Source organism: Aethalodelphis obliquidens, unplaced genomic scaffold, assembly GCF_003676395.1.
Source record: "Aethalodelphis obliquidens isolate GAN/ISIS:26980383/991018 unplaced genomic scaffold, ASM367639v1 scaffold74, whole genome shotgun sequence".
NCBI lineage: Eukaryota > Metazoa > Chordata > Mammalia > Artiodactyla > Delphinidae > Aethalodelphis > Aethalodelphis obliquidens.
The window spans coordinates 5551084-5570881 of NW_020838018.1; the positions used below are offsets into that span (position 1 = coordinate 5551084).

The window sequence follows — 19798 nt, forward strand, 5'->3', positions numbered from 1 at the left end:
CACGCAGACTCACACATTGTACACAGGAAGGAAGCCCAGCTGCACACAGGCTGCAGGAAGGGCCCAGGAGCCAGCTGGGAGGGTGGGGGTTCCCCTGTTCCCAAGATAACGTCAGGAAAGCAAGGAAAGTGCTTGGAGCAGGAGAGGCCTGTGGGCCCCTAGCCAGCCTTCCTGCCTCAGCCCCCCTGCTTTCCCCAGGGGCAGGTGGTAGGCACGGGTGTCTTTGTTTCATTGGAGTAGTTCCTGGACTGCTGGGGGGAAGGGACAGCAGAAGGGGCCCTTCTTCCTCACCCAAGGCATAGGGTGGTTGGTGCCAGGAGTTTGGGCCCTCTGGCCTTGCGGGTAGAGGGGTAACACCAGATGTCTGGGTGGTTCTCTGCAGACCCTTCCTCTCCTCGAGGCCCACCCATCCCCCTCTCATCTCCCTTTGCAAAAGCTGGGCAGCTCTGGAGCCTTGGGGACTCTTAAGAAAGAGGGGCCTGGAGCTGCCTGCACCAATAGCAGGGCAGAGCTTAGATCCATCTTGCTGCAGGGGCTGCACATCCACTACCCCACTTCTCATTTCTGTCTCCCTTCATCTGGCTTCTAGTGCAGGGAGCAGGCCCATGACGGCTTCAGGCAGTCAGGCCTGTATGCCAGTGAGGGCTCCTGTGCCCACCAGCCCCATGGTCACTGCACTTTGTACTCTGGGTTGCTGTGCTGGGACAGAGCGGGATGCCAGTAAGAGGAGGGGGGGGGGGCGATGTTTGAGGCCATCACCTCCCTTACTCTCTAGGGAGGGGCCTATGTTCCGATGGGCAGCAGAAAGGAGACATCCCTTGAAGCTGCCCGGCCAGGGGCCCTCTGCCCTGATAGGCTTCCCTACTTTTGTCCTTCCCCAGGACTAAAGGCCTGGAGGAGCTGAGCACGGGTCTAGCTTTTGGAGCGTCGAGGTGAATGTGGGAGCAGAGATCATGAGTGGAACAGCAAGAGCAGGGCTGTGTGTGGGAGGCTTTGGCCAGGATTGCCTCAGCCCCTCCCCCTCAGGCTGCACATAGAGCTCGGACTGGGGGTTGAAGGTGGGGATCTCAGCTCTGCTGTTCCCCCCAGCCCCAGTGCTAGCCTAGCTTCCCAGGCTGTTCTCAGAGGACAGCAGGCATCCTGCCTCTTTCCTCTGAGACGGTAAGTCTGGGACAACCTGGGGGCAGTGTGATCACCCCCATTTCCAGTCCCTGGCAGAGACTGAGACTAAAGCATCACTGAATAAAGACCCACCCCCACCTGAAACCTAAAACAAAAACAAAACCACAAAAACAAAAATGAGCAAGGGTAGCTATACTTATAACAGAAAAAATAGACTTTATGCCTAAAATTTAACATGAGACACAGAAAGTCATTATATAATATTGAAGGGTCAATTCAGCAAGGGATTTAACACTTGTAAATTTTATACAACTGACATTGGCACACCTAAATATATTAAGTCAATACTAACAGATCTGAAGGGAGAAATTGGACAGCAATACAATAATAGTATGAATTTCATTACCGCATTTTCGACAACAGATATATGATCCATACAGAAAATCAATAAAGAAAGAGCACACTTATGCTCTACTTAGACTAAATGGACCTAACAGGTATACACAGAGCATTCTTTCCAGCACCGACAGAATAGACATTTTCTCAAGGATACATGAAATGTTCTCCAGGAAAAAGCATATGATAGGTTACAAAGCAAGTCTTAGCAAAATTAAAATATTTAAATCATGTTAAGTACTATTTTTTTTTACCACAATGATATGAAACTAGAGATCAATAATAGGAGGAAACCTGGAAATGTGCACATATGTATAAATTTTTAAAACACATACTCCTGAATAACCAATGGATCAAAAAATAATAAAAAGAGACGTAAAAAACACTCTGACATACATAAAAACAGAAATACAACATGGCAAAACTAATGAAATTCAGCAAAAGTGCTCCTAACAGAGAAGTTTATAGTGAAAAATGCCTACATTAAGGATAAAAAGAGATCTCAAGTAAACAATGTAACTTTTTACCTCAAGGAATTAGAAAAAAGAAAACACTCAAACCCAAGTTTAGCAGAAGAAAATTATGAAGATCAGAGCAAAAATAAGTGAAAATCAGATAAACAATAGACAAATCAACAAATGAAGAGCTAGTTTAAAAAAAATAAGGAAAATCAACAAAACTTCAGCTAAACTAACACCAGGAATACGAGCAGACTTTGTAACTGACACCACAGAAATACAAAGGATTATAGGAGACTACTATAGGCATTTATATGCTAATAAATAGGATTACCTAGAAGAAATGGATAAATTCCAAGAAACATACAAGCTACCAAGACTGAATTAGGATGAAAGAGAAAATTTGACCAGACCTATAATGAGTAGTGAGAATGACTCACTATTCAAAAACCTCCCGGGCTTCCCTGGTGGCGCGGTGGTTGGGAGTCCCCCTGCCGATGCAGGGGACACGGTTTCCTACCCCGGTCCGGGAAGATCCCACATGACGCGGAGCGCCTGGGCCCGTGAGCCATGGCCGCTGGGCCTGCGCGTCCGGAGCCTGTGCTCTGCAACGGGAGAGGCCACGGCAGTGAGAGGCCCACGTACCGCAAAAAAAAAAAAAACAAAAAAAAAACCTCCCAACCAGAAAAGCCCAGGAGCAGATGGCTTTCCAGGTGAATTCTACAAAGCATTTAAAGAAGAAGTAGTGCCAGTCTTTCCAAATTCTTCCAAAATATTGTAGAGGAGAAAACATTCCCAAACTCATTTTTTTTGAGGTCAGAATTACCCTGCTTCCAAAACCTGATAAGGACATGGCTAGAAACAAAAATCACAAACCAATATTCCTGATGAATATAGATGCAAATCATCAACAAAATACTAGTAATCCAAATCAGTCACACAATAAAAGGAACACGCACCCTGATAAAGTAGGATTTATCCCTGGATGCAAGGAAGGTACAAAATATACAAATTAATAAATGTGATACACCACTTTAATGGAAAGTTAAAAATCATATTATCATCTCAATAAATTCAGAAAAAGAATTGGACAAAATTAAAAATTATTTCATGATAAAAACTCTCAACAAGTGGACATAGAAGGAATATCCCACAAAATAATAAAGGTCATATATGACAAACCCACTGCTAACATCTTACTCCACAGAAAAAGTTTGAAATCTTTTCCCCTGGAAAAGAGAAGGATGCCACTTACACCTGTCCTCTCAACAATGTATTGGTAGTTCTGGCCAGAGCAATTAGAAGAGAAAAAGAAGGAACAGGCATCCAAACTGGAAGGGAAGAAGTAAAATTGGCTTTTGCAGATGACATATTATTATATATGTAGAATATCCTAAATACTCCTATGCAAAAAACATTTAGAACTAATAAACAAATTTAATGAAGTAACAAGATACAGAATATAGAAAACAATGTAGCTGCATTTCATTACACTAGGAAAAAACTATCTGAAAAAGAAATAAAGAAAATAATCCCATTACAGTAGCATCAAAAATAATAATATACTTAGGAATAAACTTAACCAAGGTGGCAAAAATCTGTACTCTGAGAACTATAAGACTTTGATGAAAGAAACTGAAGAAGTCATAAATAAACAGAAAGATACATTCATGTATTGGAAGAATTGGTTTTTTAACATCTTTATTGGAGTATAATTGCTTTACAATGGTGTGTTAGTTTCTGCTTTATAACAAAGTGAATCAGCTATACATATACATATATCCCCATATCTCCTCCCTCTTGCGTCTCCCCCCCCACCCTCCCTATCCCACCCCTCTAGATGGTCACAAAGCACCGAGCTGATCTCCCTGTGCTATGCATCTGCTTCCCACTAGCTATCTATTTTACATTTGGTAGCATTTATAAGTCCATGTCACTCTTTCACTTCGTCCCAACTTACCCTTCCCCCTCCCAATGTCCTCAAGTCCATGCTCTACGTCTGCGTCTTTATTCCTATACTGCCCCTAGGTTCTTCAGAACCTTTTTTTTTTTTTTTTTAGATTCCATATATATGTGTTAGCATACGGTATTTGTTTTTCTCTTTCTGACTTACTTCACTGTGTATGTCAGACTCTAGGTCCATCCACCTCACTACAAATAACTCAATCTCATTTCTTTTTATGGCTGAGTAATATTCCATTGTATATATGTGCCCCATCTTCTTTATCCATTCCTAAGAATTGTTATTGTTATACTGTCCCTACAATACAAAGGCATCTATAGATTCAGTGCAACCCCTATCAAAGAGTCAATTACATTTTTCACAGAAATATAAAATTGCTAAAATTAATCTGGAACCACAACAGACCCCCAATAGACAAAGTAATCCAGAGAAATAATTTTTAAAAAGCTGGAGGCTTCACACTTTCTGATTTCAAACTCTATTAAAATGCAATACTAATCAAAACAGAATGGTACTGGCATAAAAATGCACATGTAGATAATGAAACAGAATTGAGAGCACAGGAAAAAATCTCATGTGTATATGGCTTACTAATATTTGAGAAGGGAACTGTGAACATATAATGGGGAAAAGATAGTCTCTTCAGTACATAGTATTTGAAAAAGTGGATATTTGCATGCAAAATAATGACACTGGATCCTTTTCTTAAATCACTCAAAAATTAACTTCAAATGGATTAAGACTTAAATGTAAGACCTGAAACCATAAAACTCCTCAGAGAAAACACAGGGAAAAGCTTCTTGCCATTGGTCTTGGCCATGATTTTATGTGTACAACACCAAAGCACAAACACAATAGCCAAAATAAACAAGTGGAACTACATCAAACTTCTGCACAGCTTCTACACACAACAAAGGAAGTAAGAAAATGAAAGGCAACTGACAGAATGGGTGCAAATATTTGCAAGCCACATCTAATAAGGGGTTAATTCTAATATATATAAGAAACTCATACAGCTCAATATCAAATAATAACAGTGATAATGATAATAAATAAATAATCTGGTTAAAAAATGGATAAAAGACCTGGATAGACTTTTTTTTCACAAAGAAGACATACAAATGGCCAAAAGATACATGAAAAGTTGCTCAATGTCAGTAATCATCACTGAAATGAAAATCAAAACCTCAAAGAAATATCACCTCACACCTGGTTAGAATGGCTATTATAAAAATGACAGGAGGTAACAAGTGTTGGCAACGATGTGGAGAAAAGGGAACTTTTGTACACTGCTGGTCGGAAAGTAAATTGGTGCACCCACTGGAAAATAGTATGAAGTTTCCCCTAAAAATTAAAAATAGAATTACCATATGATCTAGCAGTTCCTCTCTGGGTGTCCATTCTTAACAAATGAAGTCACTCTCTCAAAGAGATGTCTGCTCCTCCATGTTCTTTAAGCATTATTTACAGTAGTCAAATTATGAAAATAACCTAAGTGTCCACTGATCAATAAATGAATAAAGAAAATTATGTGTGTGTATATATATATATATATATGTATATATATATATAATGGAATATATTTCAACCATATAAATGTCTGCCATTTGCAACAACATTGATGTACCTTGAGGGCATTATGCTAAGTGAAATAAGTCAGACAGAGAAAGATGCATATTGTAGCACTTAACTTATGATGAAATCTAAGAAACCTTAAGTCATAGAAACAGAGAGTAGGTGGTATTTGGCAGGGAAAGGTAAGGAATATGGGTTGGAGAGGCTAAGATGGTCAAAGGGAACAAACTTCCAATTTTTAGATGAATAAGTTCTAGGGTGTAATATACAGCAATGTGACTATAGTTAACAATACTATATACTTGAAATATACTAAGAGGGTAGAGGTTACAAGTTATCATCATGGAAAACAGAGATGACTATACAGAGATAACTATGTGAGGTGATAGATATGTTAACTAAACTTATTGTGGTAATCATTTCACAATATACACATGTATCAAATCTCCACATTGTACACCTTAAAGTACACAATGTTATTTGGCAATTAAATCTCAATAATCTGCAAAAAATAGTGAACAATTTTTCTCAGTGAAGGAATTGTTCACCACACTGTTCTATATGGAAAGAAGGGGGGTTTTTTGTTTTTGTTTGTTTGTTTGTTTCCAGAGTTTGGCTTTATTTTGCTGTATAGAGATTATTGGAGCCACTGTGAGACAGACATCATTGAAGCAGAGGCTCTGTCAAATCAATACTATGTTGCAGCTTGGTCCATTGAAGAAGCCACACCTGGGTTGGAAAGAAGCTTTGTGTGTGTGTATATATATATATATATATATATATATACACACATATATATTTCTTTTAACATGACATAGCATTTTTTTAGAATTTTATTTATTTATTTTATCTTTGGCTGCACTGGGTCTTCGTTGCTGTGCACGGGCTTCTCATTGTGCAGCACAGGCTCTAGGCACGCAGGCTTCAGTAGTTGTGGCATGCGGGCTCAGTCGTTGTGGCACGCGGGCTCTAGAGCTCAGGATCAGTAATTGTAGTGCACGGGCTTAGTTGCTCCACTGTATGTGGGATCTTCCTGGACCAGGGATCGAATCTGTGTCCCCTGCATTGGCAGACGGATTCTTAACCACTGCATCACCAGGGAAGACCTGTAGATATATTTAAACAAATATTTCTAACAAAGCTCATATGAGCTCCTATGAGGACTGTATTATTTTAAAGAATAAATGTGTTCATCAGCTCACTCCATATATAAATTGCTGTTTAAATACACATATATATAAATGTTTCACAGTACTACTTTCATGTGAATTTGAAAAAATATTTCAGTGAATGATTGTCCATCCAATTGTCTGTATTTAAATCACTATTAAAGACACGTGTGAAAAAATTTCATGTAACATTACTAGTGTGCAAATTTTAGAACAGCATTATTTCAATGAATATTTGCCACATTGGTCTGCATGGTAAACATTAGAGACAAATGTTATAAACATGTTTCTAAAAGGGCCACTTTGTCGAGAAGGTGTGAGAAAGGTTATTTCAGTGAATGAATGTGTTTGCCACACTGGACTGCCTATATGTGCATTGTTTAAGTGCACATTTACAAAAGATGCTTCTTACAGTATTTCCTCTGTGAGAAGTTGAGAATAATGTTACTTCAGTGAATGACTGTGTTCCCCATTTGTAATGATTATAAAAGAGTGTGTTTAAAGAGCCATGTATAAAAGATGTATCTAAGAGTGCTATTTCACCTCTAGTTGATAGAGTTATTTCAAGAAATAGATGTATTTACCACGTGTAATAGATGTAAAATGGTTTTATAGACACAGGTATAAAAGATGTTTCTAAGAGTGCCCCTTACTTGTGAAGTTGAGAACAGTGTTCTATCAAGGGATAGATACGTTCACCACAATGTACTGCTTGCAAAGCAGTGTTTAAAGATACATGTATAAAAGATGTTTCTAAAAGTACTATTTGCATGGGAAGTTGAAAATGGTGTTATCTAGGTATAAATGCATTCACAACAATGTTATCCATGTAAATCATGTTTTAAAACAAGTGTAAGAATTGTATATAATAGTGCTACTTGCATGGAAAATTGAGATGAGTCTTATTTTAGGAAGAGATGTGTTCATCATACTGTACTACATAAAAACAAAGCTAAAAAAAAGTTTAAAAGAGGTTCGAGAATGCTACTTGGTGTCCATACTTGAAAACAGTGTTATTTCCAGGACAGGACAGATGAGTTCACCACACTGTAATGCTTGTAAACTGTGTTGAGAGAGAAATTATAAAAGATGTTTCTAAGAGTGCTACTTGCATGCAGATTTGAGATCAGTGTTCCTTCAAGGAGTAGCTGTGTTAAGAACATTGTTCTCACATGGATGGACCTAGAGATTGTCATACTGTGTGAAGTAAGTTAGACAGAGAAAAAGACAAACAACATATGGTATCGCTTACATATGGAATCTAAAAAAAGGGTAAAAATAAACTTATCTATAAAACAAGAATAGAGTTACAGATGTAGAAAACAAACTTATGGTTACCGGGGGTAAGGGGGGGAGGGATAAATTTGGGAGATTGGGATTGACATATACACACTACTATACAGAAAATAGATGACTAATAACGACCTACTGTATAGCACAGGAAGCTCTACTCAGTACTCTGTAATGACCTATATGGGAAGAGAATCTAAAACAGAGTGGATATATGTATAGGTATAACAGATTCTCTTTGTCATACAGCAGAAACTAACACAACATTGTAAATGAACTGTACTCCAATAAAAATTAAAAAACACAACAACACTGTTCTCCATTTAAATCACTGTTTATGCACATTAAAAAAGTTGTTAGTAAGAAGTTTACCTTCATGATAAATTGAGAGGTGTGGTGGTTTATCATTGTGGTTTTTATTTGCCCTTCCCTGATTAATGGTGTACAAAAGATATTGCTAGAGTGCTTTTTGCATGCAATGTTAAGAAGTGTTATTTCAAAAAAAGGATGTAATGCATGTAAAACAGTGATTCTAGGCAAATGTATAGATTTTTAACAGTGCTAATTGCATTGAAATTTTATTATATTATTTCATGAAATAGCTGCATGGCAGATCATGTAAAACAGTGATTAAAGACACATGTAAACAATATGTTTCTAAGTGCTTCTTGCATTCAAATTTGATAAGTTATTTCACAGAATGGATATGTTCAACACAGTAAATTATGTAAAACTTGTAAATTATGTAAACATGTAAAAAGGGTTTCTAAGAGTTATATATGCATGAGAACTTTGGAACAGTATTTCTTCAAGAAATGTATGTGTTCACTAAGCTAATATGCTTGTAAAATAGTATTAAAGATAAATGTATAATAGCTGTTCCTAATAGAGCTACTTGAATGTGAATTTGAGACCAGTGTTATTGCAAGTTCCCCACACTCTATTAAATGTAAATCAGTGTTTACAGACACATGTAAAATATATTTCTAAGAGTACTGGTTAAATGCAATTTTGAAAAAAGTATTATTTCAAGGAATGTATTTTTTGACCACACTGCTGTCCATTTAAAGCACTGTTAAAGACACATCTATAAAAGTTGTGGACAGCTGAATGCAAAAGAAACAAACTGGTCTACTTTCTCACATCATGTAGAAAACTAAAGTCAAAATGGATTACAAACTTAAATATAAGACCAGAAACCATAAAACTTCTCCAAGAAAATATAGGCATTATGCACCTTGACATCGGTCTTAGCAATTGTTTTGGATATATCTTGTCAGGCAAGGGAAACAAAAGCAAAAATAAACAAATAGAACCACATCCAAGTAAAAAGCTTTTGAACAGTGAAGAAAACTATCAACAAAAGGAACAGGCCTCCTACTGAATGGGAGAAGATATTTGCAAATGAAATACCTGGTAAGGGGTTAGTATCCAAGGTATATGAAGAACTCATATGACTCAACCTCAAAAACAAACAAACAAACAGATAACCTGATGATAAAAAGGGGCAAAGGATCTGAATAGATATTTTCCCAAGAAAACATACAGATGGCCAATAGTCACATGAAGAGATGCTCAACATCACTAATTATCAGGGAAATGCAAATAAAAAACACAATGAGATATCACTTCACACATGTTAGAAAGGCTATTGTAAAAAACAAAACAAAACAAAAACAAAAACAGATAACAAGTATTGACAAGGATGTAGAGAAGAGGGAAACCTCATGCACTGTTGGTGAGAATAAAAATCGATGCAGACACTATGGAGATCCCTCAAAAACTTAAAAACAGAATTTCCATACTATCCAGCATTTCCACTTCTGGGTATTTATCAGAAAGAAATGAAAACACTAATTTGAAATGATATATGAACTCCTATGTTAATTGCAGCATTATTTATAAGAGCCAAAATATGGAATCAACCTAAGTGTCCATCAATAGATGAACGGGGGGCTTCCCTGGTGGTGCAGTGGTTGAGAGTCCGCCTGCCGATGCAGGGGACACAGGTTTGTGCCCCGGTCCGGGAAGATCCCACATGCCGCGGAGCAGCTGGGCCTGTGAGCCATGGCCACTGAGCCTGCGCATCCAGAGCCTGTGCTCTGCAACGGGAGAGGCCACAACAGTAAGAGGCCCGTGTACCGCAAAAAAAAAAAAAAAAAAAAAAAGATGAACGGGAAAAAAATATATAAATATGTATATATATGATTGCTAGACTATTACTCATCCATAAAAAAGAATGAAATATTGCTATTTATAATACCCAATGGATCTAGAAGGTGTCAAGCTAAGTGAAAGACGTCATCTCTGACATCCCACACTTGTCCACAATGTCAGGTTGCCAGGTCAACCATCCATCCATCCGTGGATCATGGGTCTCCTAGAATTGGTCTTGGTGTCAGGCTTCCTGGTCAACCAGCTCACCATCTTGGGTGTCTGGGCACCTTGGATTTCCTCTCAGGTGCTGGGATTCCAGGTCAACCAGATATCTTTCAGGGGTGTCTAGGACTTGGCCTCTGGCACCACGCTACCAGCTTGACCAGTTGTCATTCCTGGACATCCCAGACTTGGATGTTGATGCTGGGCTGCCAGGATGACCAGGTGTTTGTCCGGAGTCCAGATTTTGCCTTCTGAACTTGGCTGCTGGATCTACCAGCTGTCCATTCCAAAGTGTCCTGAATTTGCACTGGACTGCCGGTGTGTTCAGCTGTTAATCTTAGCTATCTCTGACTTAGTCTCCAGCATCAGGCTACTGGATTGACCAGCTGTCCATCATGAGCATCCCAGATTTGTCCACTGTTGTCAAGATGCCTGGTCAATCAACTGTCTGTCCTGGATGTCCCAGGTATCCCAGACTTGGCTTTGAGTGCCAGGCTGCTGGGTTGACCATCTGAATACCCCAGGCAACCTGGATTTTCCTTGATGCCAGATTATTGGTTTGACCATTTGTACATCAAGGCTTCATGGATGTCCCTGATGTGGCCTCAGCCATCAGGCTGTCAGGTCAACCAGCTTTCATCTGGGGTGTCCTGGACTTAGCCTTGAATGCCAAGCTGTCAATGAAGTCAGGTGCCCCAGAATTGGCCAAGGGTGTCAAGTTGCCAGCTATTTGTCCCAAGCATCTCCAGCTTCTTTGCCTTGGCCTTGAGTGCCAGGCTGCAGAGTTAACGAGCTGGCCGTCCAGGGCATCACGGGCATCCTGAATCTGGCCTTCATTTTCAGGATGCTAATTCAACCAGCTATTCACCTGGAGTGCCCCAGTCTTCGCTTCTGGTGCCAGGCTGCTAAATTGATCAGCTATCTGTCCTGGGCATTGCAGACTTGGCTTCGGTGTTGAGCTACTGGGTTCAAAAGAACATCACATTTAAAGAAGTTTCAAGTGGCTTGTTACAAACATACTCATTAAAAATCATTCTAAAACCTTCATTTTATGCCTTACAAAATGGGTATCACGTAGCTTGAATGAACACAAACTTTGGTGAATGCAGCTTGCAAGTACTTTATTGGAAACATGTGTATTATAAGTCTTCTTAGATACTTCATGCATTAAAGAATGGGTAATACTTCCAAACAAGGAAAGACATTGGGCTGAATACATCTTGATAGTATCCTGCTAGAAACATCTTTACTAAAACTCTTATTATACACTACATGCATCACAAAATGAGTATCATTTGCAATCACTGAAAGAACTCTTGGTGGGACACTACTTGCAAGTAGCTGCGTAGAAACATTTTAGTTATGTCTTCCTTAGCACTTCACTACAGGCATTCCAGAATAGTGATAATTTCCATTCATGGAAGAACACTGTGTTGAATCCAGCTTGTAAGTAGCTTGAAATGTTTCACTGCATGTAAATATTACAGGATGGGTATCACTTCCATTCAATGAGAGAACACTATGCTGAACAAAGTTTGAAAGAAGCTTGTTAGAACTTCTTTATTACAAGTCTTGTTAAACAAGTGACTATATGCATTAGACAATGAGCATCATTTCCATTCTCTGAAAGAATATTGTGCTGAACACAGCTTACAAGTAGATTGCTAGAGTGTACTTTACTGCAAATACTGTGAAATCCTTCACTGCATGCATTACAGAATGTCTATCACTTCCATTCAATGAAAGAACACTCTCCTGAGCAAAGGGTACAAGTAGCTTTTAAGGAGCACCTTTATTACATGTGCTCCTTGTTACACACTTTCCTACATGGATTACAATATGGGTGTCACTTCCATTCACTGAAATAACACTGTGTTGAATGCAGCTTGCAAATGGATTTTTATAATCAATTTTATAAAAAGTGCTCTTAGGGCTTCCCTGGTGGAGCAGTGGTTGAGAGTCCACCTGCCGATGCAGGGGACATGGGTTCGTGCCCCGGTCTGGGAAGATCCCACATGGCGCAGAGCGGCTGGGCCCGTGAGCCATGGCCGCTGAGCCTGCGCATCCGGAGCCTGTGCTCCGCAACGGGAGAGGCCACAACAGTGAGAGGCCCGTGTACCACAAAAAAAAAAAAAGTGCTCTTAAAATCTTTACTCCATATATTAGAGTGTGTGTCACTTCTATTCATTGAAATAACATTGCTGAAGGCAGCTTGCAATAGCTTTCAGAAACATCTTAGTGCAAGTGTTCTTAAACACTTCACCACGTACATTAAAGAATGGATATCACTTCCACTGTCTATAATGAAAGTGTAGTAAACACAGCTTGCAAACAAGCTTCTTAGAATCCTCCTTGTAAAAAATGCTTTTAAACACTTCTCTACATCCACAGGAGAATGTGCATCACTTCCATTCACTAAAATGACACTATGCTTAATGCAGCATGAAATTAGCTAAAAATAAATTTTTAATGAAAGTTTTCTTAAATTTTTCACTACATGAGTTACATATCCAGTATCAGTACATTCCATGAAACGACACTGTATTAAACCCACTTGCAAGTAGGTACTTAAAAAATCTTCATAGGAATATTCTTAAGCACTTTAATATGTACATTACAGAATGGGTATCACTTCCATTCACTGAAATAACACTGTCGAACACAGCATTCAGGTAGCTTGTTAGAATCGCCTTTATTAAAGTGTCCTTAAACATGTCACTTCATGCATTAAACTTGGGAATCTCTCTCCTCCTTTCACTGAAATGACACAATTCTGAATTCAGATTGCATGTAGTTTCTTAGGAACCCTTCATATCAAGTGTTCTTAAACACTGTGCTAAAGGTAGCTTATAACACTTCATTATAGGCATTACAGAATGGGTATCACTTTTATTCACTAAAATAACTCTGTGATCAATGTAACTTATAAGCACTTGTTTGAAATATCTTTACTCCAAGTGTTCTTAAACACTTCACTACATGCATTTCAGAAAGTGTATCACTTCCATTACTTGAGAGATCACAGACAAGTTTGTAATTGGCTTGTTAGAAACATTTTTATTGCAAGTGTTTTGAACTCTTTTACATACATTACAAAATGGGCATTACTTCCATTTACTGAAATAACACAGAAACACAGCTTTTAAGTAGCTTATTAGAACATCTTCATTACAAATGTTCTTAAGCACTTAAATACATGCATTGCAGAATGGGTATCACTTCCATTCACAGAAATAACACTGTGCTGAACACATCCTGCAAGAAGGTGTTTAGAAACATCTTTGGTATGTGATTATAGTCACATCGCTATGTGTATTAGATAACAGATATCAGTTCCCTTCACTGAAATACCACTGTTCTGAAAAATATCAAGTAGCTTGTAAGAAACATCTTTATAAGACGTGTTCTTAAAATTTCACTACATGCATCACAGAATGATAGCATTTCCATTCATTAAAATAACTGTGTTAAGAGCTTGTTAAATATGCATTAATAGAATAATATTTACAAGTGTCCTATAGTAACCACAATGCATTGCTGAATGTTATCACATTTATTCGCTCATATACACTGAGCTAAATGCATCCTGAAAGTAGTTGTTTAGGGAATTCCCTGGTGGTCCAGTGGTTAGGACTCTGCGCTTCCACTGCACAGGGCCCAGGTTCGATCCCTGGTTGGGGAACTGAGATCCCACAAGCCCCATGGAACAGCCAAAAAAAAAAAAGGTAGTTGTTTAAAACGTCATTATTAAAGCTTTTGACAAAATTCAACATCCGTTTATGATAAAAACTCTCCAGAAAGTGGGCATAGAGAGAAACTACCTCAACATAACAAAAGCCATATATGACAAACCCACAGCAAACAATATTCTCAATGGTGAAAAACTGAAAGCATTTCCTCTAAGATCAGGAACAAGACAAGGATGTCCACTATTATTCAACATAATATTGGAAGTCCTAGCCACAGCACTCAGACAAGAAAAAGAAATAAAAGGAATACAAATCGGAAAAGAAGTAAAACTGTCACTGTTTGCCGATGACATGATACTATACATAGAAAATCCTAAAGATGCCACCAGAAAACTACTAGAACTAATCAATGGATTTTGTAAGGTTTCAGGATACAAAATTAATGCACAGAAATCACTTGCATTCCTATACACTAATGATGAAAAATCTGAAAGAGAAATTAAGGATGCACTCACATTTACCACTGCAACAAAAAGAATAAAATACCTGGGAATAAACCTACCTAAGGAGACAGACGACCCGTATGCAGAAAACAATAAGACACTGATGAAAGAAATTAAAGATGATACAAACAGATGGAGAGATATACCATGTTCTTTAATTGGAAGAACGAACATCATGAAAATGACTATACTACCCAAAGCAATCTACAGATTCAATGCAATCCCTATCAAACTACCAATGGCATTTTTCACAGAACTAGAACAAAAAAATTCACAATTTGCATGGAAACACAAAAGACCCCAAAGAGCCAAAGCAATCTTGAGAAAGAAAAACGGAGCTGGAGGAATCAGGCTCCCTGACTTCAGACTATACTACAAAGCTACAGTAATCAAGACAGTATGGTACTGGCACAAAAACAGAAATATAGATCAATGGAACAGGATAGAAAGCCCAGAGATAAACCCATGCACCTATGGTCACCTTATCTTTGATAAAGGAGGCAAGAATATACAGTGGAGAAAAGACAGCCTCTTCAATAAGTGGTGCTGGGAAAACTGGACAGCTACATGGAAAAGAATGAAATTAGAACACTCTCTAACACCATACACAAAAATAAGCTCAAAATGGATTAAAGATCTAAATGTAAAGCCAGACACTATAAATCTCTTACAGGAAAACATAGGCAGAACACTCTGACATAAATCACAGCAAGATCCTTTTTGACCCACCTCCTAGAGAAATGGAAATAAAAACAAGAATAAACAAATGGGACCTAATGAAACTTCAAAGCTTTTGCACAGCAAAGGAAACCATAAACAAGACCAAAAGACAACCCTCAGAATGGGAGAAAATATTTGCACATGAAGAAACTGACAGAGGATTAATCTCCAAAATATACAAGCAGCTCACGCAGCTCAATATCAAAAAAAACAAACAACCCAATCCAAAAATGGGCAGAAGACTTAAATAGACATTTCTCCAAAGATATACAGATTGCCAACAAACATATGAAAGGATACTCAACATCACTAAACATTAGAGAAATGCAAATCAAAGCTACAATGAAGTATCACCTCACACTGGTCAGAATGGACATCATCAAAAAATCTACAAACAAGAAATGCTGAAGAGGGTGTAGAGAAAAGAGAACTCTCTTGCACTGTTGGTGGGAATGTAAATTGATACAGCCACTAGAGAGAACAGTATGGAGGTTCCTTAAAAAACTAAAAATAGAACTACCATATGACCCAGCAGTCCCACTACTGGGCATATACCCTGAGAAAACCATAATTCAAAAAGAGTCATGTACTACAATGTTTATTGCAGCTCTAATTGTAATAGCCAGGACATGGAAACAACCTAAGTGTCCATCGACAGATGAATTGATAAAGAAGATGTGGCACATATATACAATGGAATATTACTCAGCCATAAAAAGAAATGAAATTGAGTTATTTGTAGAGAGGTGGATGGACCTAGAGTCTGTCATACAGAGTGAAGTAAGTCAGAAAGAGGAAAACTAATATGGTATGCTAACACATATATATGGAATCTAAAAAAAAAAAAAAAGTGGTCATGAAGAACCTAGGGGCAGGACAGGAATAAAGATGCAGATGTAGAGAATGGACTTGAGGACACAGGGAGGGGGAAGGGTAAGTTGGGACGAAGTGAGAGAGTGGCATTGACATATATACACTACCAAATGTAAAATAGATAGCTAGTGGGAAGCAGCCGCATAGCACAGGAAGATTAGCTTAGTGCTTTGTGTCCACCTAGAGGGATGGGATAGGGAGGGTGGGAGGGAGAGGCAAGAGGTAGCAGACATGGGGATATATGTATAACTGATTCACTTTGTTATAAAGCAGAAACTAATACACCACTGTAAAGCAATTATATTCCAATAAAGTTGTTAAAAAAAGAAAACAATACCGTTCAAATGGATCAAAAATAATAAAATAATTTGGAATAAATGTATCCAAGGAGGGGAAATACTGAAAACTATAAGAGATTGATTAAAAAATCGAAGAAGACACAAATAAGGGAAAGGTATTTCATGGTCATGGATTGCAAGAATTAATACTGTTAATAGATACAGACTCTCCAAAGAAATCTACAGATTCAATGTAATCCATATCAAAATTCCAATGGCATTCTTCACAGAACTAGAATCCTAAAATTTGCATGGACCACAAAAGACCCCAAATAGCCAAAGCAATCTTGAGAAACAACAAAGCTGGAGCCTTCACATTTCCTAAATTGGAACTATATCAGAAAAGCTATAGAAAAAAAAATGCTGTTGACAAAAAACAGACACATGGATCAATGCAACTGAAGAGAGAGTCCAAAAATAAACTCACAAATATAAGGTCAATTAATTCACAACAAAGGTGCCAAGAATATACAAGGGAGAAAGAACTGTCTCTTTAATGAATAGTGTTGAGAAATGTGGACAGCCGTATGCCAAATAATGAAACTGGACCCCTAATTTATACAATACACAAAAATTAACTGAATGGAATAAAGACTTGAAAATAAGACCTGAGACTGTGTAACTCCGAGAAGAAATATAAGAGGGTAAACTCCATGATATTAGTTCTGGAATAAGTTTTTTTTTTTGGATTTGACACCCAAAGCAAAGGCAACAAAAGCAAAAATAAACAACTGGGACCAAATCGAAATAAGAAGCTTCTTGACAGTAAAGGAAACCATCAATATATTGAAAAGGTAACCTATAGAATGTGAGAAAATCTTTGAAATCATATATGTGATAGGGCTAATTATGAAAATATACAGAGAGCTCATATAATAGAAAAAACATTTTGATTAAAAAGTTAGCAGAGGATATGAATAGAGATTTTTCCAAAGAAGACATTCAAATGTCCAACAGACACATGAAAAAGTGCTCAAGATCACTAATTGTAGGAGAAATGCAAATCAAATTCCCCATAAGATATCACCTCATGCATATTAGAATGTATGTAAAAAAGACAAGAGAGAACAAGAGTTGGTGAGGATGTGGAGAAAAGTGAACGCTTGCGCACTGTTGTTTGGAAAGTAAAATGGTACAACTACTAAGGAAAACAGTATGGACATTTCTCAATAAATTAAAAATAGAACTACCTAATGATCCAGCATTCCACTTATGGATATTCATCAGAAGGAAACAAAATCAGTATCTCAGATAGAAACCTGTACACACGCACACTCCCATGTTCACTGAAGCATTATAGTCTAGATGCACCACAATGATTTAATCTCACTAGTAGTTGGTCTGTTCATATTTTCTATTTTTCATGATTCATAATTGGTAGGTTGTAAGCTTATAGGTATTTAGTTTTCCTATATTGTCTAACTTCTTGGCAAATAATTTGTTCATAGTAGTTTCTTATGACCCCTAGTGTTTCTAATAGATCAGTATTTGGAACTAATTTTCATGGTAATACAATGTTCTTTTTCCCATATACAACTGGCTTTGTGAGGAACATCTTTTATATGCTTCTTTAAATAATGTATTCCATGCAATAGAATTTGGTGAATACATTATGTCAGTGAAATGTCACTCTGCTCTTTCATATGTATAAATAACTTTCTGAGAAACATCTCTTATACCTGTGTGTTTACATAGTGTATAGCAAATATCAAAGCGTGGTGAAAATATCTTTAGTGAGTTAATATTCTTTTATATATTCAGCTAACAGTCTTTGAAATTTATTTTACACAGGTATTTTTACATAGCATATTCCAACAACAGTGTGTTGAACACGTTTTCACTGGAAAAAACCCTATCATTTTATACATTCACATGTAAAACTAGCTTTTTAGAATAATCTTTTATACATGTGGTTTTCAAAATGTATTCCATGCCCGTTCTTCCAGTGATCACATTCTTCCACTTAACACTGACTCATTCAGGAGTACAACTACAGTAAGTAGAAGCAACCTTTATATATGTGTCTTTTTTTGGCTGCACTGGGTCTTCGTTGCTGCATGAGGGCTTTCTCTAGTTGTGGCGAGCAGGGGCTACTCTTTGTTGCAGTGTGCGGACTTCTCATTGCAGTGGCTTCTCTTGTTGTGGAGCGCAGGCTCTATGTGCACAGGCTTCAGTAGCTGTAGTACGTGGGATCAGTAGTTGTGGCTCGTGGGCTCTAGAGCACAGGCTTATTAGTTGTAGCTCACGTGCTTAGTTGCTCCGTGGCATCTTCCTGGACCAGGGCTCGAACCCGTGTCCCCTGCTTTGGCAGGCAGATTCTTTTTTTTTTTTTTTTTTTTTGAGGTACGCGGGCCTCTCACTGTTGTGGACTCTCCCGTTGTGGAGCACAGGCTCCGGATGCACAGGCTCAGCGGCCATGGCTCACGGGCCCAGCCGCTCCGCGGCATGCGGGATCTTCCCGGACCGGGGCACGAACCCGTGTCCCCTGCATCGGCAGGCGGACTGTCAACCACTGAGCCACCAGGGAAGCCCTGGCAGGCAGATTCTTAACCACTGCACCACCAGGTAAGCCCTATATATGTGTCTTAATTAGAGTAACCTTAGCACCACAGTGTGGTCATTCTTTCCTTCACTGAAATAACTCTGCCATATTCATATATACAACGAGCATTTTTTGAAACAATTTTATATGTGAGTTTTATCATAATATATTACATTCATAATAGTGGTAAACACTTTCTATCGCTCAATTTATACCACCTTTATACACATAAACACTAATATTCAAAGAAGCATGGTTTTCAAACCTACCTTTACATAATGTTTTCCATGTAGCACCTTGTGGTGAATTATTCGTTCAGTAAAATAACACTATCCTTATTCACATACACAATTAACATTCTGTAAAACATGTACATTTTTCTTTATAGTGAATTCCATGCATCACAGATTACTGAACACAGTCTGTCATTCAAATAACTACAGAAATGCAACAAAATTCTAACTCTTAGGGATGTCTTTTATACATGTTCCTTTACAGGGTATATGATATATTGTACTTGGTGAACACATTCTTTCACTGAAATAACACTGTTCTTTATTTACATATACAACTAGCGTTCTTGAAACATTTTTCATACATGTGACTTTTCATAGTGTATTCAATGCATCACAGTATTGTAATCATATTCTCACTAAAATAACAGAAATCTTTTTCATGTATACAACAAGCATTCTATATGTTTCATGAACTTTTTTACATACATTATGCTATGCATTCCAGTATGGTGATTACAATTTTTCACTCTAGTAACACTGTCCTT

The 19798-nt window shown here is 37.9% G+C and overlaps 1 non-coding gene across 1 annotated transcript; it reads left to right on the forward strand.

Annotated features, from left to right (window-relative positions):
- The first annotated feature begins 13961 nt into the window (after positions 1 to 13961).
- TRNAG-UCC (transfer RNA glycine (anticodon UCC)) lies at positions 13962 to 14034 on the forward strand. The gene has a single exon. It is a non-coding gene; the product is annotated as a tRNA-Gly (tRNA).
- Positions 14035 to 19798: the final 5764 nt, after the last annotated feature.